This window comes from Erinaceus europaeus, chromosome 7 (genome assembly GCF_950295315.1).
Source record: "Erinaceus europaeus chromosome 7, mEriEur2.1, whole genome shotgun sequence".
Taxonomy (NCBI): Eukaryota; Metazoa; Chordata; class Mammalia; order Eulipotyphla; family Erinaceidae; genus Erinaceus; species Erinaceus europaeus.
In genome coordinates, this window is record NC_080168.1 from 16,487,889 (window position 1) to 16,509,180 (window position 21,292).

At 52.2% G+C, this 21,292-nt stretch overlaps 1 protein-coding gene across 7 annotated transcripts in view; it reads left to right on the forward strand.

Annotated features, from left to right (window-relative positions):
• TNS1 (tensin 1) overlaps window positions 1-21,292 on the forward strand; it is a 254,731-nt gene that overhangs the window by 47,958 nt on the left and 185,481 nt on the right. For all 7 annotated transcript variants that reach the window (XM_060193921.1, XM_060193925.1, XM_060193927.1 and 4 more), the window contains 2 exons: window positions 2,478-2,592; window positions 13,112-13,149. The gene's annotated coding sequence lies outside the window, so the exon portion shown is untranslated. Of the gene's footprint in view, window positions 1-2,477; window positions 2,593-13,111; window positions 13,150-21,292 lie in introns of those variants that run through there.

The window sequence follows — 21,292 nt, forward strand, 5'->3', positions numbered from 1 at the left end:
AGGTCCTTAAGCATGGTGACATGTGCACTCAGTAAGGCGCACACACACTCCCATGTCTTTCTAACATCAAGAACTTTCTCCTATTTAACTCAACACAGTCACCAATATCAGGAACATGACCTTGATACCGCCCACAGGAGACTGACCAGTTTCCAAGTATGTCCTTGGAGAGAGGCTGGCAGGAACCCAGTTCAGGGTTAACCAGCACCTCAGGCTCTCACCTCTCTTGAGTCCTTTTCCATGGGCACAGTTACTCTGTCTTGTCTTGACTTCCTGACCTTCTCACTTTGGAAGGTCACAAGCCACTTAATTGGTAGACCGTCTCTCACTTGGCTTCGACTGGAGGTTTCTACTGATTAGATTCAGCCTCTCTCCTCTTTGGCAGGAATTTGCAAAAGTGATGTGACTTCTCAGGCCGTCTCCTCTACAGACACCCCTTTCACTTATTCTGTCACCAGGGACATCAGCTGTGATCCTGTGATTAAAGTCAAGTTTGCTTTTTAAAATTCTCCTCTCTTTTTGGTATTTAAGTACCTTTGGAGGAGGTGCTTCGAGAATTCCAACTCTACTGTATTCCCTTATATCAGTGTGGGCACATTGAAGCCGCTACTGTTATTGTGTTTCTGGGCTCAGACCCAAGATTTAGCCTTTCAGGACCCCCTTTAAGCTGGCTTTTTTTTTCCTGTCTCCCTCCCTCTGATACTCTGGTTCCCCTTTCAGCCTCTGCACGCTTCTATCTCATCCTTCTCTTTCGTTCTGTGTTTCTCTCTGATCTGCCATTCTTGGCCTCTGTCATTATCTCGGTCTTCTTTTTATCTGCTGACTCATTTTCTTTTTCCCCGTATCTCTCTCTCTCTCTCTCTCTCTCTCTCTCTCTCTTTCACTCTCCATCTTCCTTGCTTTCGCTCTCCTTTTCTCACTGTCTTTCTCTCTCTCTTGCTCCCTCTTCTGGTATCTCTTTCTCTCCTTCTTCTGTGCCTTTTAGTCTCTACCCCACCCTCTGCTCTCTCCCTCTTATTTTCTTTGGGCTTTCTTATTCTATTTATTTCAGATAGAGACAGAGAGATATTGAGGGGAGAAGGGAAGATGGAGAGGGAGAGAGAGACACCTGCAGCATTGCTTCACCACTCCTGAAGCTTCCCCCCCTGCAGATGGGGACTGGGAGCTTGAACCCAGGTCCTTGTACACTGTAATGTGTGCATTCAACAGGGTGTACCACTGCCCTGCTCCTTCTCTTGTCTGTCTGTCTGTCTGTCTTTCTCACTCGGTCTGCTTTTCCCTCTGTCCTAGGACTCACCACTCCTGTGTGTTCAGATAGGCATCGGGCCATCCATTCGGGCTTGTGAGACACATAATGCTTGCAGGGCTTGGGAGGAGGGACAAGGAGGGGCCAGGCACAGCTTCTCCCTGAACTGCAGCATCTCTGAGGGTTTCCTAGCTTGTCTGTGTGTGGGGGGTGGGGGGGAGAGCGAGGGAGGAGGATGGAGAACAGAGGAAAAGGGGAGGAGGGAGAAGGAAGAGGAGAGAGAAGGTGCCTGGGACTGGGCAAGCTGATCTGTGCTCTGCCGCCCTCTGCTGTCTCAATTGGGTAGTGACTCAGGAAAGACCTCAGTTTGGATGCCTCTCTGAGGGCCCCCGCTCTGTCTCTCCCCCTCTATCTAAAAAAGGAAAAAATAAAGTCCTCTAGGAGTGGTGGAATGGTACAGGCATGAAACCCCAGAAATAAATCATAACAAAAAATGATTAAAAAGTTAAAATTCAGAGGCCGGGTGGTGGCGCACTGGGTTAAATGCAGAGTACAGAGTACAAGGACTGCACAAGGATCTGGGTTCGAGCCCCCAGCTCCCCCCCTGCAGGGGGGATGCTTTACAAGCAATGAAGCAGGTCTGCAGGTATCTGTCTTGGCCTTTCCTTCTCTACTTTCCCCTCCTCTCTCAATTTCTCTCTGTCCTGTCCATTCAAAATGGAAAAAATGGCTACCATGAGGTGCAGTGACCTGGGTTCAGCTCCTAGTCCCCACCAGCAGGGGAAAACTTCACAAACAGTGAAAAATCAGTGCTGCTGGTCTCTCTCTCTCTCCCCTTCAGTCTCCCTATTCCCTCTCATTTCTCTCTGTCTCTAGCCAATCAGTAATCAGTAAAGTCTAAAAAAGATACTGTGCACTGTTCTAAGGCAAATCAAAAAGAAAAGTGATTAAGGGACGGTGAAGGGGCCTGTGAACCCCCCAACATTTGTACTCTCCAGGTGTCGCTTGGACTGCACGTGCAGTGCCTAAATTGGGGTGTCTGGACCTCAACATTCTCTGTCCCTGGGCCCCTCCTTCCAGAAACAGGCTCAAGCCTTTGGCACCAGAAGGACCTCTCCTTAGTCTGCACGCTGCCCCTCCTGTTTGTCCCCCTCCCTCCATACCCCCACTGGCTCCTTCCCTGGGACCCCAATCCTGCCCAGGTGTGATCGCTGTGCCTTTCCCTCCACAGCCAGAGGATCTGGAGGCCCCCAAGACACACCACTTCAAGGTGAAGACCTTCAAGAAGGTGAAGTCTTGTGGCATCTGCCGTCAGGCCATCACCAGAGAAGGCTGTGTTTGCAAAGGTGAGTGCTGAGGAGAGGCGGTGGGGTGGGGGAATGTCCTCATTTAGGATGGTGTGCCCTCACAGGGACATGCTGACCTGGGGACTTGTGGATGTCCTGGGTCCTGCCCAGGTGTGCCTAGGCCTCCTCTGGGTGATGAATCCCCTGGTGGGAGAGTGGTCTGGAAGTGGCAGTTGGAGCTCCCTGTGTGTAGGGGTGGCATGGCTGACACTCAGGTGGCATGTGCGTGGGTGGTGGGATGCAGATGTGTGGTTGGCATGGGGGTGAGGGTATGCATACAGTGTGGGTGGGGTGTGCCTGGCATCAGGACTACTGCAAAGATGTCTCCTCTTGTGGCAACTTGGGACTGAGAGTAAGAGCCCTTGAGTCAGAATCAAGCTGCTGACTGTTTTACTAGGAAAGAGAGAAACCAAGAAGGGAGGAAGGGAGAGAGAGAGAGAGAGAGAGAGAGACCATAGTCGTGAAGCTTCCTTCAGTGCAGTGGGGGCTGGCTTCGAACCTGGGCCATGCACATGGCAAAGCAGCGCACTATACAGGTGAGCTGTTTGACAGGCCCTATGTCACTGTGCTCAGAGAAGTGGGCATCTTGGCCCAGGTCACACAGTGAAACCAACAGGAAGCTCCATACCTGGTGTCAGTGACCCACAATCTCCCCCTGCACCCCACCTGATGCTGCCCTGCCCTTCACCTCCACACCTCCCACAGACACCCCCCTGACCCCCAGGATACCTGGATCCACCTGTGCTTTCCTGCAGACAGCCCCAGCTCTTGGGCGTCTCCCACCTGGATGGCTGCCTGCAGCCCTGCCCATCCACCTCTCACCCCCTGGCTCGCTACTCTCTGCCAACTCCCCCTTCACCTTCCAGAGGGGACTCTCTGAAGATCTAAAGCAGCCAGTGCCCCAGGCAAACCTCCCTGCTCCTGAGGTAGAGCATGAGCCCCTCTGAGTGGCTATGAGGCCTGGCTGGCCCAGCCATTGTTAGCTTTCTGCCCCCCAGCTCACACTCAAAGCAGCCAGCCTCCCTGGCTCCTGAACCTGACAGGTGAAGCCGACAAGCCACATGGGCTGGGCTCTTCCTCACCCCAGCCTTGCACACCTGCTTCTCCCCTCCCCTCCTTCCTTCCCTCCATGCTGAACTCCTAGTGGGGTAGGGACACTGGGCACCCGAGCCCAGGGGACAGCTCCCAGGTGCTGCGTATGAGACTGGTCATACACAGGCTTTCGGGCAATGAGAGAGAAGGAGAGGGAGTTGGGGAGAGGGAAAGAGAGAGAGAGAGAGAGAGAGAGAGAGAGAGAGAGAATATGTTGGGTCTGTGCTGTTTTACAGCTAAGGGAAGTGAGGCTGAGAGAAATCTAGTCTCTTGCCAAGGCACGTAGAGGGTCAGAGTGGGGTTTTCAGGCTGTATGCTTTTGGGGGGAGGGCAAGCTTTCTGGATAGGCAGTTCCATGCAGGTGGTTCTTGAGGGGTGAATTGAGTGTGTGTGCATGTGTGACATTTCAGACCAGGCCTGTTCTTTTCAAAGGTCAGATGTGTACTATCCTCAATGGAAGGGTGGGGACCGTTGGCCTGAGTTTTAAGTTTTGGGGACCAACTGGGATTTTGCAATACCTCAAATCGGCCACCTGGTGTCACTCTCCACCTAAAACTTTTGGCTGGGCTGAGTAGTGGCTCAGGGTAGAAGTCGTGTGTGTGTGTGTGTGTGTGTGTGTGTGTGTGTGTGTGTGTGTGTGTGTGTGTGTTTTCCTATTATGGACACCCTCACTCCCGAGCCCTAGCCTGCACTGGGCACCTGCTCAGCTCAACCCCTGGCTTAACTCCTCCCTCCCAATTCCTTCCTTCATCCCCAGTGTGTCCTCCCGCATCCCAGTGACCCTCCCCCCAAGGCAGATCTGCTGGGAGGCCAAGTTGGGTTGGAGACTGAGTTGGGTTGGGGACAGGCCACTTACTGTACGACCCTGGACATGTCTCCCTATGAATGCTCTGCGGTCACAGGGTCTCCGTGTGGTGTTTGAGGACCTGGGGCATGGGCCCAGGTGAGCAGAAGGTTTCGTGGTGAGTGTGGCGACCCAGGTCCCCCTGGCTCAGGAAGTCGGTCCACTCCTGTATCTCCCCACCAGTGAGCCCGAGGGTCTCAGCCCTTCCTCAGCCTGGTGCCCAGGTTCCCTGGAGAGGCAGATGTCCTCCTCTCTCCTGATGCAGTCCTGACACCTGTGGTGTACCATCCTGGTTTCCTTCCTCTCACCAACACAGGCAGAGCAGCCTGACCAGCCTGGCCACCTGCTGGCCACATGCCCTCACCCACTGGCTCCCTCTGGCACAGCCAGGCTTTGGCAGCAGCAGGTTTGAGTGACACAGATCCCCCTGACTATCCAGCCACCACCCACCCATCCAGCCCCCATTCATCCATCTGGTATTTATCCACCATCACCCATACTTCCACCATTCATTCATTCATCTCTCCATTCACTATCCATCTATCCATCACTCATCCATATGCTCACCATCCATCAGCCATCTATTCACCATCCACCCAGCATCCATCCAACACCATCTAGCCATCCACCATTCATCCATCATCACACATACTTCCATCATCCACCCACCCACCATCCATCCATCCATCCATCCATCCACCCATCCATCCAGGGCCAGCAGATATGGTTGTATTATTCCCTGAAAGAGTGCTTGTGGACTGAGATCCAGGCCTTACTGATGATTCAAAAAAGCCACCAAAAGGGCTTTCTGTGTCCTCAGGGCCTCCCCCAGTATCCCTGCTGCTGCCTAGAGGTCCATGTTCTGATACATGACCTGATGATGGGCGGGCTGTGTACAATAGCAGGGCTCTGCATTCACTCTGCACGGTGCTGAGGTGCTTAAAGAACTTCTGCTGGGGGCTGGGGGCTGAGGGGACACTTCCCTGCATAGGTCTGGAGAGACGGGGGCACTTTTCCCCCACCAGTGCCCTCTTGCTGCCCTGCCCTGTGGCTTGGCCACATGTCCTGCTGCCCACCTTCCTGCCTTCCCCTATTCCATGTGACAGGCTGGAGGGGGAGAGAGTCAAGGAACCTGGGGTTCAGTCCTTGTTTAGAGAGACTCATAGATGATGAGGGAGGCAAGGAACTAAGGTTGGAGGACATGCAGTCATGACAGACAGACAGACAAGGAGGTCATCTGTGGCGGTGAGTAGCCTTCTGCTTGGTTGAGCCGTGTCCTCCTGTGCCCCATGAGGTTAATGCTAAACCCAGTCTCCAGTCTCAGCGGGGAGCCCTGTGGTTCTGTGTGCAGCTTTAGACCGGATCAGGGACAAAGGGTCCCTGTGAAGGGGACAGAGATGAGTGGAGTGACTGGAGAAGAGCCCGGGTTAGTGCCCTCTCTCTCCCCTTCCTGCTTATGTTGTCACTCTTACTTCACTGCTCTAGGCTGCCTTTTGGGGGTAGACAGACAGAGAGACAGAGAGATAGATATACACAGGAAAAGACACTACAACACTGAAGCTTACCCCCCATGTGGTGGGGCACAAGCTGGAACCAGGGGCGTGGCGTGTCTGTGACAAAGTAGGTGTGTTTTTCCAGTGAGCTGTCTCCCTGGCCAGGCTCTGTTTCGGGTCCTGCCATTCATTCACAGGTGATTGATTCCGATAAGATGCTTCACCACCGGGGCCTGAGTTTCCTCACCTGTGGGTAGCTGGACCAAGAATGCAGGTTTGCCTCAGACCCCAACTCTGTCCTGTCCCAGTGAGATCAGGAAGATTGCTTCCCTCTTTGAGCCTCCTTTGAAATAGGACACACAGCACACCTCCCTGTGATGACTAAGTGAGATAAGAGCCCTGATGTGCCAAGAACAGAGCCTGACACATGACACGAATTCACTGAGAGACCATGGGAGTGCCCAGAACAAAGAGACTGGCTGCAAAAGTAAAAACATGGAAGACCACTGGCTGGGATGTTACAGGTCTCTTTTTGATTGAGCTGTAGCCATGTGGCATGGCTTCCCTGACCACATTCGACGTGCTCTGTAGTCATTAGGGCTTCCCAGAGCGCACCTAACAGAATGTGTGGACGGATGGATGATGATAGATGGGAGGGAGGAAGGGAGGATGGCTGGCTGGATAGATGGATGGATGGACGGATGGATGACTGGGTGGATGATGGTTGGATGATGGATGCATGGCTGTGTGGATAATGGATGGGTGAATAATGGAGGGATGGATGGGTGAACAGATTCCTATTTTTTAAATTGTTTTATGTGATTTTGGAGGCTCAGCAAGTTTAAATTCTACATACAGGCCAACAGGCTGGAGACTTGGGGCAGAGTTTCATTTCGAGTCCCAACACCAGCCTGCCATGTGCTTTATTTATTTATTTATTTATTTACTTATTTATTTATTCTGGGAAGGAACAGAGAGAAATTGAGAGGGAAGAGAGGCATAGAGAGAGGGAGAGAGAATGAGAGGCACCTACAGCACTGCTTCAACACTTGTGAAACTTTCCTCCTGCAGATGGAACTGGGGGCTTGAACCTGGCTACCTTGTGCATTGTAACACGTGCACTTTTCCAGATGTGCCATGCCCGGCCCCTAGAACCATGTTCTTTAAAGCCCACTAATTCATTTACTTATTTGAATTTTTTAAAAAAAATCCAGAGCACTGCTCAGCTCTGGCTTCTGGTCACGCATAGGCTTGAATGTGGAACCTTGGAGCCTCAGTCATGAGAGTCTGTTTGCATAACCACTGTGCTGTCTCCCCAACTAAAGCTTACTCATTGAATGTCCACCCGAGCCCGGAAAAGTCCTTCAGTGAAACATCCAGAAGAATGTTTGAAGAATGCCCAGGCTCCAAGCCTTAGCCAAGGTGTGACCCACCACACACCTCCAGGCTGCGGACATAAGCAGAGCAGGGCAGACCTAGTGGCCTGGGGGCAGGTGGGCACTGGTGGGTGGGTCTCTGCAGCTGGGTGTGCAGTCACACCCAGACTGTGTGTTCATTTTCCCACCCAAGCCCCGGAGGAAAAGGCCATTTAGATCCCAACAATGTCGGTTTCCTGTGTTCCCAGGAGGCAGGAAGTCACCCCAGGACAGAGCTGGGGGCGGCACCCCCCAGGCAGGAGCTGGCCAGGGCTGGTCTTGGGGTACAACTTCTCCCCACTCTTCATGCCCCGTGCAGGTAACGCCCCTCCCCATTCTCAGCTCCTGGTCAGGCCACTGCTAGCTGGACCCTAGTGTGTGTGTGTGTGTGTGTGTGTGTGTGTGTGTGTGTGTGTGTGTGTACGGGGCAGTGATTGTAACGGGGGTATGAAGTTCTTGGGGTCCTCTGGAGCCTTGGTTTTTCTGGGCTGCTTCTAAGAGGGCTATAACTTCAGTTCTAGCTGTGAGTGACAATGGCATACAGGGTCTGAGTGTGAGCACCTTCAGGGATTAGGCAGACAAATAAGGGAGAGACAGCAGGTTGAGGGGGTGACCCAGAGAAGGTTACTCTGCCCTAGGCATTCCAGCTGAGAAAGTCAGTCTCTGTGTTTTTAAATGCCAAGCCAGCGAGTGAAGACAAGGGCACATTTATTTCCTGAACAGGAATCTGAGACCAGAGAGGACAAGTGACTCACTTCAGGCGACACAGCAGTGGGACAGGTGTCAAGGCCAGAGCACCACATGCCACCACCCCCCCCCAAAGGGAGGAGATATGGGGTGCTTCCACAGCAGGACAAAGGCTGAGGCATTTAACCGCTGCTGGGAGCAGCTGGCCCGTGTACTGAGCTCACTCTGCATCCAGCACCCATGTGAACTCCTGTCACCCCCAACTGGATCCTGTGTGGGCAGAGTTTTATTTATCGAGAGAGAGAGAGAGAGAGAGACAGAGAGAGAGACAGAGAGAGAGACAGAGACAGACAGGAGAGAGGACCAGAACTCAGCTTTGACATAAGGTGGTGCATGGATTACACCTGGGGCCTTGGGTATGCAAGCTGGTGCTCCACCATTCTGAGCTTCCTCAGCTATGGGTGTAATATTTTCAAACAGAAATGAACAAGGGGGCCAGGCAGTGGTGCACCCAGCTGAGCACACACATTACCATGTGCAAGGACTTGTGCTCCTGTCCCCACCTACAGGGGGAAGCTTCACAAGCTACAGGTGTCTCTCTTTCCTCTTTCTCCCTCTCTGTTTCCTCTGCCTCTCAATTTCACTCTATCGTATAAAGTAATAGAGAAAAACAAAAAGGCTGCCAAGAGTGGTAGATTAGTAGCACGCTGACACCAAGCCTCGTGTTAACCCTGGCAATAATAAAACAAATAAACGCACACACCTGCAATTTCTGTGGGTGCAATTTTAGTCTCTGGGCCTCTCTGAATCTATCAGCAGCTGCCACAAGACCGGCTCCCCTATCCAAGGTGGCCTTGGCTGGTGGCAGGAGACCTCAGCCGCCCTCCTAGTGCATCTCTGGATGGCTGCTCAAGTGTCCCTGGCCACTGAGACCAGCTTCCCCCAAAGCCTGTGGCCCTAGGACTGAAGCCACCATGGGATCTTTGGTGTCACACACCATCATTTCCCTAACTCACCTTTGAGCACACATACTGAGCCTGTTCATTGTGGGAGGGGTCAGCTGTCAGACTGGCTGCCTCAGTTTCCCTCCCTGTCACTCCTGGGGCATGTCCCTGAACTGTGGAGTGAGAAACTCCAGCTTCCAGTGAGGACAGCAAGAAAGGGGACAACCTTCTCTGGAGGGCATGGGAGGGCCTCTTTGGGCTGAGGGTAAGGGCAGGTGCTTCTGAAAGCACCTGGAAGTTCATGGAGGATGGGCAGTGGTACACCCAGGTGAATGTACATGTCATCATTTTCAAGGATTTGGGTTCAAGCCCCTACTCCCCCTCTGCTGGGGGTAACATGTAATGAGCAATGAAGCTGGTCTGCAGGTGTCTGTCTCTCTCCCTCCCTTTCTATCTCGCCCCCTCAGTTTCTCTCAAATTAAAAAAAATTACCATATGGTAGGTGTGGTATGGAGATATATATGCTGTAATCTTACAATACTGTAACCCACTATTAATTATAAATAAAAATTATCTTGAGCATTTTTAAAAACCATGGTGGGGAGGGCTGGGGAGATCACGCTTGGAAGCTGCCACCTGAGTTCAGTGAGCCGCGTGGCTGTCACTTCTGGGGGAGGGGCGGCCCCTGGCTGGCCTGTGGGTCAAGGACGAGCTGTCCGCATTCCTGCACGCAGCAGGCTCAGCACTCAAGGGCACTGGCTGAGCAGGTGCCTGCTGTGTGACAGGCTGGCCTGTCCCCGGGGCCCCAGACGATGACTCACCCGCTGAGACCACCTGCCCAGGGAGCACTGCAGTGAGCCCCGACTTGGGCCATGTGCACTCAGGTGTGAGGCTGGGCCCTGCGGGTACGACACCTGCCAAGCTGCCCGCAGGCGCTGAGCGGCTGGGCTGCTCGGTGGAGGGGCTGCTTGGGGGCGGGACTTGCCTTACCGGAACCCAGGTGCTCCGAGGGCCGGACCCAGGCCCTGCGCCCCCTGCTGGGGATGAGGCGTGTGTGCAGGGAGAAGAGCTCAACAGGCATCCAGGCGGGACTGTCCAGCCAAGAAAAGGAATCACCCGGGAGTCTGCTTTCTTCTGGAGAGCATCAGAGAGAGTCTCTTGGAGGAGCTGGCTTTGAGCAGATTGCAGAAGTAGAATGATTTCGGTGGGGTGGGAGGGCCAGGGGGTGGCACACCTGGTAGAGTGCACTTATTGTCATGTCCAAGGATCCAGGTTCAAGCCCCCGGTCCTTACCTGTGTGTGTGTGTGGGGGGTGGTGGTGGTGGTGGAGGTGGGTTGGGTTAAGCTTCATGAGAGATGAAGCAGGTCCACAAGTGTCTTTTTCTTTCTATTCACAATTTCTCATTCTATCCAAAATAAATGCATCTTGAAATTTATTTATTATTATTTTTTACCAGAGGACTGCTCAGCTCTGGCTTATTGTTGGTGCTGGGAGATGGGGGGGGGGGTTTGAACCTGGGACTTTGGAGCCTCAGACATGAGTCTTTTTGCATAACCATTATGCTATTTACCCCTGCCCAAATAAATATAAAATTGAAAAAAGAATGCTTTCAGTGAAGAGGGGGAAAGCTGGGGCAGGAGGGTGTGAGGCAGAATGGTCTCAGCAGCCAAAAGACAGCAAGTGCAAAGACCCTGAGGTAGGGGAGAGCGTGGTGCATTCTGGGAGCTACGAGAAGAATGGAGTTGGTTGTTGGAGGAAACAGAGTCCTGGAGTCCCGGCTGCTGTTGTGTCCAGGCTGGGAGGCCTGGTGTAGATTCTCAGGGGTGCCTTTTTGGTTGTTTATGAGATAGTGTGGGGGCTGGAGAGACAGCATGATGGTTCTGTAAAACACTCATACAGGAAGGTCTACGGCCCCAGGTTCAATCCCCTGCACCTTCATAAACCAGAGCTGAGCAATGCTCTGATCTCTCTCTTTCTGTATCTCTCGCTCATTAAAATGAAATAAGTACAGTATTAAAAAAGAAGAATAGTGGGAGGTTGTGGCTGAGAGTGAGCAGCAGGGGCCACGAAGTGAGGTACACACAAACTCCAGGGCAGAGAGAGCCTCTGCTAGATCTGTGAGCATGGATGTGAACATGTGAGCAATACAGACAGACAGACAGAAAAAAGTTCTTCCCTTGCCAAAGCCATGGCTGCAGGCCCCAAGCTGGTGGCCTGGGATTAGATTCCTCCAGGAAAGGACAAGGTCCAGCTGCCTGAAGGGTGGTTCCCAGGAGAGACCAGTACACAGGGGACCCAGCAGGCATTCTGGATGGAAGCCTAGGCCTGGGGTGGCCAGGCGCATCTCTCCTGGTGTGTCCAGGGGTGGGGCAGCCCCAGAGCTTCAGGCCCCGGAAAGCCTTGCTCAGCCTGACTCACTGTCCACACACCCCCCCACCCGGAGCCATGACCAAGGTCACCTCCCAAATCCACCCAGTTTTCCCTGCACCCCCAGATTCACAGACAAACCTCAGTGTGGCATGAGCCCAAAGGGTGGGGGTGGCCATGGCACACCCAGTTGAGTGTATATGTTACCAAGCACAAGGCCCCGGGTTCAAGCCCTTCATTCCCCATCGGCAGGGTGAAAGCTTCACAAAGGGGTGAAGCAGGTCTGCCGGTGTCCGTTTTTTTAAAAAAATTCTTTATTGGGGATTAATGTTTTACATTTGACAGTAAATGCAATAGTTTGTACATGCAATAACATTTCTCAGTTTTCCACATAAAAATACAACCCCTCCTAGGTCCTCTGTCATCCTTCCTGCCGGTGTCTTTCTCCCCTTGCTACCTCCCCCTACCTCCCTTCTCAATTGCTTTCTGTTCTGTCAAATAAAATAGAAAGAAAGTAAAGAAAAAAATAAAAGGAAAAATGGCCACTGGCAGCAGTGGATTCCTAGCACCAGCACTGAGCCTAAGTGATAATTCTGTCGGCTATTAAAAAAAAAAAATGAGGGAGGGAGGGAGGGGGAAAGAGAGAGAGACAGAGAGAGGGGTAGGGATAGAGAGGGAGAGAGAGGTGGGATCTGGAGCCTCGAGCCTCTTCTAGTGGTTCTGGGACTTCACCTGTGCCTCATTTTCCCCTTTTGTTCAGAAGGAGATTGGCTACACTTTGGGAAACTCCTAGAATTGGGGGGGTGGTCCTGTTTAATGTCTCTCCCTCCCTCTCCAGTCTCTAATCAGTGCCCCCAAACCCAGGGGACCAGCAGGTCCAGGGAACCCCCAGAGAGAGAGAGGGAGAGACCTCCTAAACCCCAATCCCAAGGCCAAGGGCTTGCACCCACTGGGCCCTGGGGGTGGGGCGGGCTGGGCTGGGACATTCCAGGCGCAGGGAACCCCTTAGGAAATCTGATCCCAGCTCCTCATCATGTAGTGAGAGGGGCGGGGCGAGCCCCGAGTGTGTGTGTGAATGTATGTGAGCCTGTGTGTGTGTCTCAACTCACATGCATGATGTTTGAGCCTCTGTTCCTCACAGCCGTGTCCCCCTGAACGCTGAAGGTCTCCAAGTTAGAGGTGGGCCCTGGGGCCCCACGTGTGTGTGTGTGTGTGTGTGTGTGTGTGTGTGTCTGTGTGTGTGTGTCTGTGTGTGCGCGCGCGCGTGCGTTCCTGGGTCTACGATCATGAATTGGGCCTGTGTGGGACCCTGGCTGCTGGCCGCCTGCCTGTGTCAGAGGAGAACCCCCCCCACACACACACACCCCTAATTCCCTGATGTGGCTGGCAGGGGGTCTGGGTCGGGCCACCTCTGCCCCAGGCGACTTTCCAGCGGTGGGAGTGAGTCCTCTCCCGCCCTTCCCATCTCTCTGCCTCCCCTCCACCCGGAGGGGCTCGCATCTTGCCTTCCCGCCCTGCGGGCCCGGGGGGCTAGACCCCTCCTCCCCCAGTCTCCCTCCTCCACACCCCTCCCCCTCCCCTGCACGGCTGGCGGGCGGGGCTGGGAGGAGATTTCGGTGGAGTTTCCATTTCATACCTCGCGGCTAAAACTTCCTTTCTGTGTCTCCTCCGCGCAGTCTGCAGCTTCTCCTGTCATCGGAAATGCCAGGCCAAGGTAAGGCCCGGGCAGGGGCTGTCCGGGCGCGAGGGCGTGGGGGTTTGGGGGCTGGGGCAGGGGTGCGGGGGTGGGGGTGGGGGGGCGGTGCCCAGCGGGTCCTCACCTCCTCCTCTTTGTTTATGCAAAAGCTGGGGGGGGGGACCCCCAGGGTGCAGGTCAAGGTCTAGGCCAGCACCTTGGAAGGAGCAGGCTGGAGGGGACTGACAGGCACCTAGCTCCCAAACTGGGCCTCTGGAAGTATTTCCTGGGGTGGGGGGTAAGGGGGCAGTATGGCAGAACAGGGGGTGTACTTTAGTGACACCCGCACAAAGCCCCACTTGGCCAGATTTGGCCAACCTGGAACATTCTGGAAGGGGGTCCCAACAGCAGGACTCCCAGGGCAGGAGAAATGGTGATGGATGGAAGATGAGATGGGGTGGGGGTGGGGTAGTCAGGGTACCTTCTGGTGCAGTCCCACTATCTTCATTGGCCAGGTCCACTTTTCAGGCCTCAGTTTCCCTCAGTGCTTCTTGGCTGGTTTTGATGAGAGAAGTCAGAACAACAGAGGGATTGCTGGGTCCTGGTTGGCCAGGCTGGCTGGGGTAACACCTCCCCCCAGCATCCCCATCCCCTAGGAACCAGAAAGGCTTGGGCCAACTGGTGGATGCATCTTGGGTTGGAGAAAGGGGTGACTCCTCTGTGCTGACTTGGGGAGAAGACTGTCCCCCTGCAGATGGGCTGGGTTTTTACACTGACCTGACCAAAGGAAGAAGGAGGGAGGAGGGAGGGTGCTTCCAGAGGGAGCATCAGGCAGAGGAAGAGCAGTATGTGGACAGTCCCTTGCTCTGCTTCTTGCTGGTCAGCCACTCTTGGCCAAGCCGGTCTCATGCCAAGCACACAGGGAGGAGAGGATGTTTTCTAGAGGGTTCTATGGGGTCAGGTGTGTGTAGTGGTCTGTGCTCCCAACTGGTCTAGTTGTTGTCAGACCACTTGTGATCTCGGAAGGCAGGTCTTGCAAGGGACAGCCTAGCTCCCAAAGAACCTTGCTTAAACCAAGCTCACAGTCTTGCTGAGGTGCCTCCTTCCCACCCCACCCCCAGCAGAGAGCCCCAAGCTGGGGTGGTCTCTTCACAGAGGTGTGATGTGCCTGCCTTGTAGTGGCTACATCCATCTGAGCCACTTCTCTCCCTTCTGTTGTCCTTTGCTGTTCTCACTCGCTCTAGTGTTCACATTGATTCATTACATATGAGTGGTTAGAGTTTCATGTGATACAGAGAAAGGCAAACAGACCTACAGACAAACCAGGGCAGCATGCTGGTTCATGAGGCACCAGGGACAGAGCCAGGAACCTAAAGGCATGCAAGGCAGATGCTCTCTGCCAGCTGAGGTGTCTCTCAGGTCCCAACCCTCTGCTTTTCTTATGGCCTTGTTTACCTCCCTTTGGATGGAGAGGAAGTTTCTGCTTTTACTTCCCTCCTTCCTTCCTTTTTTTCCCTAATTTTTGTTAGTTAAGATATAGAGAAACTGAGAGAGTGTGGGGAGATAAAGATAGACACCTTCATACCTGCTTCACCTCTTATGAAGCAGACCCCCTGCAGGTGGGGAGCAGGGGATTGAACCCGGGTCCTTGTGCACTGTAATGTGTGTACTCAACAGGGTAAACCATCAATCACCCCCCAAATTTATGTATTTTTCAGAGAGACAGAAATTGAGAGGAGAGAGGGGGGGAGAGAACACCAAAGCCACATCTTTGTGTGTGGTAATGTCTGCTCTCTACCAGGTGTACCATTGCCTATCCTTAAAGATTCGTTTATTTATTTTTATGAGAGACAGACAGACACACACACACCAGTATAGCACTCACGTCTGGCATGTAGTGGTGCTGGGGATTGAATCTGGGGCCTTAGGCTTGCAAGTCCCCTGCTCTAACACTGAGTTACATTGGCTTTCTGATTCCCTTCTAGATCCAGAGCAGAGATTTTTCTACCTTTACCCCTCAAACCTTCCAGCCTTTGACCCACCCTCCTTGGCCTCTTCCGACCCCCTTCCTGCACCTGTTTCTCTGCATAACAATGGACGTTTGTACAGGGCTCTGCCTTGAAGTGGCCTTCAGTGCATTATCTGATCTTGTTCTCTTTATTCCATCAGAGCATAAAACAGGTCAAGAGACCTTGCTGTTTCACTGATAAGGAAACGGAGGCCCCTATGGTTGAGTGACCCACCCAAGGCTTCCCAGCGTAGTTCCTCTCTCACTCCTGGCCTTGAGCTCCACGCCTCCTCCTAACTGTCTGTGAGATCTTCCTGGGACCTTCCTCCATGCTGCCCATCACTGCTGCCTCCTCTCCTCGGCCGGCAGCAGGCAGTTAGAGAGGACACAGTGATGGATGGATGGGCTGTGAAGTGTCTGGGAAAGTGAATATGAGGGCCCAGAGAGGTGACAGGTGTGGAGAAAGAGGGGTGCCGAAGATGACGTCTGGGGGCATGGGGGTGTAACCTACCTGACAATTCCTTTTTTTTTTTTTTTTTTTTGGCCACCAGTGTTATTATTGGAGCTTGGTGCTTGCAAACAACTCCACTGCTCCTAGTGGCCATTTTTTCTTTCTCTCTCTCTCTCTCTTTTATGATAGAGACAGAGGGATAGAGAAAAAGACACTGCCTTTGAACTTTCCTGCCTGCAGGTGGGGTCCAGGGGCATTAATCCAGGTCCTTGAGCTTGATAACATGTGCATTCTACCAGGTGCTCTGCCAACTGCCCTCCTCTTCATTCATTTTATTTATTTTTTTAAAAAATATTTTAGTGAAAAAGTCAGAGAGACAGACAGAGAGACCAGAGCACTGCTCAGCTCTGGCTTATGATGGTGCTGGGAACTGACCCAGGGACTTCAGAGCCTCAGGCATGAGAGCCTTTTGCAGAACCACTATGTTCTCACTCCAGCCCTGCCTGATCCTGATGATTCTTAATGGGCTGGGGGTTCAGAATACTGGGGTTGCAGCCTCCCTGCTGTAAAGGGAGAAGGTGGACTGGCCAGAGAGCAGCTGGACAGACAGAAGGCCTTTTTATAGGGCTCTCTTCTCTGGAATAGGGGACCCACAGGTGGTGTGAGCTCTACCCTGCTGGCAGGTCTTACCCTAAAGCACAGCTTTTAATCCAGCTCTGTGCAAGGGGAGGTGGACACACCCCAGGGCTAGGCCAAGCTCTGTCCTTTGGGCTTCCTGATATGATTTGGGTGGTGGTCACTCCCTCTGTCCCCTTCTTTGGACAGGGCCCATCAAACAAAGCACAGCTGAGCTTCTTCCCTGTGCTGGAGGCTATCCTAAGTGAACAGGACAGGCGCATACCCTTTGGGACTTACATTCAGGTGGGGGAGACAGACAGAAGCAGGGAAGAATCCAGGCCAGTCAGTAGTGCAGGAAATGAGCAGGGGCCAGTCGGTGACACATCTGGCTGAGTGCACATATTGCCATGCTTAAGGGTTCTGGTGCAAGCCCCTGGTCCCCACCTGCAGGAGCGGTGAGGCAGGGCAGCAGGTGTTTCTCTTTCTATCTCCTCTGTCTCCCCATCCCCTCTCTATTTCTCTCTGTCTTATCAAATGAAAGAAAGAAGGAAAAGATGTTAAATTTAAAAAGAAAGACGTGAGCAGGGGCAAGTGGAGTGGAGAGTGAGTAAGCTAGAGCACTTACAGGAGAGTATTTATTATATTTAAAAATATTTATTGGGTTGGGCATTTGGTTGAGTGCACATGTTACCATGCACAAGGATCCAGGTTCAAGCCTCCGGTCCCCACCTGCAGGGGGAAGCGTCAGTAGCTGTGAAACAGTGCTGAAGGTGTCTTCCGTTCTATCTCCCCCTCTTCTCTCAATCTCTCTCTGTCCTATTGAATAAATAGAATTTAAAGATTTCTTAAAAATCATTAAATAGTGAGAGGGCTGTGTAGGGAGGGGGGGGAGAGAGAGACTAGAGCATCAGACTAGATGCCTGGGATCAAAGTCAGGTCCTAGTGTAACATGGTCCCCACGTTCCCCTGCTAGAGGCATACACTGATTTGCTGGGTTAGATGATGTGTGGGGGACATTTCTTGGGCAGGAGGTGCCGGGATGTTTGTTTAGCCCCTTCTTTATTCTTCTCCCCCACACTGGAGTTTCTCACTGTGTCTGTTCTCTCAAATGCAGCTCTCTCTGGCCTCTGCAGTGCGCGACTGGTTCTGCTGGCTCCTTACTCCACTTCTGAACTGTTCCTGCAGCTTTGTCCCCCTGAAGTTTGCACCCTTGGCTCAGAAAGGGCAGTATTAGTTCATAGCAACAGGACCAAGTGCATTTCTGACACATTTGGTTACTTAAAGTAGAAACAAGTGTTGACCATTTTCATATAGATTCTGAGGGTCAGAGATTTCAAAGGGGCTTGGCTGATGGATTCTACCCTGGAGTCTCTCTCTCTCAGTGGTATCAAGATGCTCTCTGGGTTCCCAAGATTAGTCATCTGGGAGGATTCCTGCTTTTCTATGGGCATGACTCAGGTTTGAGCCCCAGCCCCTCCTCCACTGGGGGGTGAGGGGAGCATTGATGCTGTGGTATCTTTCCCACTTCTCTTTGTCTGTCTCCACCTGAAAGGGTTTGTTGGGGGTAGTGAAGTCCAGGTGGTGAGTCAGGCCAGAGCAAGGCTGAAGCCACAATGTCTTTGATAGGCTAGCCTTGGAAGCCCAACACTGTAGTTTCTACACTGACCTTCTGGCTACAAACTCATTCAGTGTGGGGACATGAGAACCACAAGACAAAAACAAGTGGAGGCCATCTTGGAGGCTCACTACCAAAGATGCCCAGAGAGGGGGCTAGGCTGAGCTGGACTGGGGGAGGTTGTGAGAGGTGGGAGAAGGGCAAGGATGTCAGTATCAGGCTTAACAAGGGTTGAGCTCTACTCCTGTTTCTTGAGCTTTGTGAGCTGGGTTGTACAGGATTAAATCCCACTGGCATGTCTTGGACACCTTTGTCTCCTGGGGCCATAGGCAGACTGGATTGGAGCACAGATATTCTGTGCCTAGTTCTTTTCTCTTTCTTTCTTTCTTTTTAAAGATCTATTTATTTGGTGGAGTATACCTAGTTAAGTGCTCCATTACCATGAGTGAGGGGACCTGGGTTCCAGCCCATCACTCTCCACTGCAGAGGGGAGACTTCTTGAACAGTAAAGCAGGTCTACAGGTGTCTATCTACTTGCCACTCTATGTTTCCTCCTTTCAATTTATGTCCTATCAAGTAAGTAATTAAAATTTTGGGGGGGGTTGGGCAGTAGCACAGCGGGCTAAGCGCAGGTGGCGCAAAGCACAAGGACCAGCGTCAGGATCCTGGTTCGAGCTCCCGGCTCCCCACCTGCAGGGGAGTCACTTCACAGGCGGTGGAGCAGGTCTGCAGGTGTCTGTCTTTCTCCCCCCCCCCCATCATCCTCTCCACTTCTCTCTGTCCTATCCAACAACGAGTGACATCAACAATAACAATAATAACCACAACAAGGCTACAACAACAAGGGCAACAAAAGGGGAAAATATGGCCTCCAGTAGCAGTGGATTCATGGTGCAGGCATTGAGCCCCAGCAATAACCCTGGAGGCCAAAAAAAAAAAAAAAAGAATAAAAAAAATTTTTTTTTAATGAAAAATGGCCACCGGGAGTGCTGAATTCATCATGCAGGCACAGAGCTCCAGTGATAACCCTGGTGGCAATATAAAGAAGAAAAAAAAGATTCATTTATTTGAATAATGGGAGAGAGGAGAGAGAGAACACCAGAGTATCACTCTTGCACATACAATGCTGGGGTTCACACTCAAGTCCTCATGCTTGAAAACCCAGCAACTTGTTCACTGTGTTACTCCCTGGCCACCTCTGTCCTGTTTTTTCTTTTTCTCTGTGAACTGTTTTTATTTTATTAAATTTGTGACTAATGGTGATTCATGAGATTGTAAGACTGCATGTAAGGTCTGACACTGCAACTACCATCAAGTTCTGTGTCCCAGCCTCTCAGTGATAACCACCATAGTTCTCACCAAGTCTAAGAGACAGTTTGTTTACTTTTGGCTCTATTTTATTTTTACAAGTTCATGTGTTTCATTTCTCTAGATTCTGCATATGAGTGAAACCAGCCGGTAGTTGTCTTTCATCTCTTCACTTCTTTTGCTAAGTGAATGTACCTCTAGTTCCATCCATTTTGTCCCAAGGACACAATATCACCTTTTTTGATTAGAGTAGTATTCTGTGGAATATATATTTCATAACTCCTTTAGCCAGTCATCTCTTGATGGGCATTTAGGCTGCTTCCACTCTTTGACTGTTGTGAATAATGCAGCTATGAACACGGGGTGCATATGTTGAGATTAGTGTTTGAATGTCCTCTGGATAAATGCCCAAGTGGTATTTCTGGATTACAAGGTAATTCCACTTGGATTTGTTGAAGGACTCTCCATATAGCCTTCCAGAGAGGCCGTACCTTCCTATTACAGCTCTGGTTGCTTTGGAGAAGATGCTCAGGCTGGGCATCGGCACCCAGCTCCTGGTAGCTGCTGAGTTCATGTTTAGAGCATGAAGAAGGGCAGAGAGACAGCACTGCACTGTCTGCTGATGAATTAGCGCCTGGTCCACTGTAGTCCTTCCCAGGAGACAGCAGAGGAGTGGAGTATAGGAATGTTGAGAAACAAGAAGTTCCTATTTAGGGAGAGGCTGGGGGTGGGGCATGTGTGGAGGGTGGGAGGAGGCGGAGGAGCAGCAAAACCATCTTTCCAATTAGCCCTCCCCAGAGCCCGTGAGGATGCATCCAGTACTCTGGCCATTCACATTTTCTGGCTGAACTCTACCTCACGTAAGGTGCGTGCGTATCAACCAGAGCAGGATCCAGAACATTCTCAGAACCCCGTAAGCAACCCTGACTGATGGCTCCCTTCCAGCTTATTCTCCCTGAAAGGCAGTTGCTTGCAGCTCTCACTCCTGTCAGGCAGTTCTGACTCTTCACAGACCTTGAACCTTGCAGAGAGCGAGTTCACTTTTACCTGGCTTGTGTCACTCCACAGTGTGCCTGAGACTAATTGCAGGTAGCCCAGGCTCATTCCATTTTTTTTTTTTTTTTTTTTGCTGCTGTGTTGTATTCCACTGTATGAATCAGCCATGGTCTATGCAGTCCGGGGAATAAAACCAACTCTGACCTTCACCTAGCTGCCTGCTGCACATATGAGTTGGTTTTATTTTTCTTTTTTTAATTTTTATTTATTCTGGATAGAGATAGAGAGTAATTGAGAGAGGAAATAGATAGATAGACAGACCGACCTGTAGCATTGTTTCACCACTTGTGAAGCTATCGTTCCAGCAGGTGGGCACCTGGGTCGTGGGCAGCAGGGGCGTGAACCTGGGTCTTTGCACACTGTAATGTGTGTGCTCAACTAGGCACACCACTGCCAGCCCCCTTGGCTTTGCTTTCTTTCCTCTGCAGGATTCCACTGCCTCCATGGATGCTTCACTTTCTGAGTGCTCCTTAATCCCCAAACACATTTTTTTTTTTCAATATTGAGAAATCCTCCTCTCGCTTCTGACTTGCTTTTTTGTTTTGAGATAGCGGTCTCAGATGATAAACACGATCCAGGTAGAAAAATGAGAGGACCAGGTAGAGTCTGAGCAGGCATTCCTCCTCCTCCTCCTCCTCCTCCTCCTCCCCCTCCTCCTCCTCCTCCCCCTCCTCCTCCTCCTCCCCCTCTTCCTCTTCCTCCCCCCCCTCCTCCTCCTCCCCCTCTTCCTCTTCCTCTCCCTCCTCCTCTTCCTCCCCCTCCTCCTCCCCCTCCTCCTCTCCCTCCTCCTCCTCCTCTCCCTCCTCCTCCCCCTCCTCCTCTCCCTCCTCTTCCCCCTCCTCCTCCTCCCCCTCTTCCTCCTCCTCCCTCTCCTCCCTCTCCCTCTCCTCCTCCCCCTCCTCCCTCTCCCTCTCCTCCTTCCCCTCCCCACACCTGCTTTGGCTCCCTCCTTCCCTCTCCCTAGACTCAAACCCCAGTTGAAGGTGCAAGGAGATTGCAATCCCTTGGTCTCCTCCCCTCTAGCGGAGAGGTTAAACATTCGCCTTTAAGCTTGAAAGGAGAGGAAATCCCATAATTAACCCCCACCTCTCAGCCACATTGTACATAGCCTCTTCCATGCTCTCGT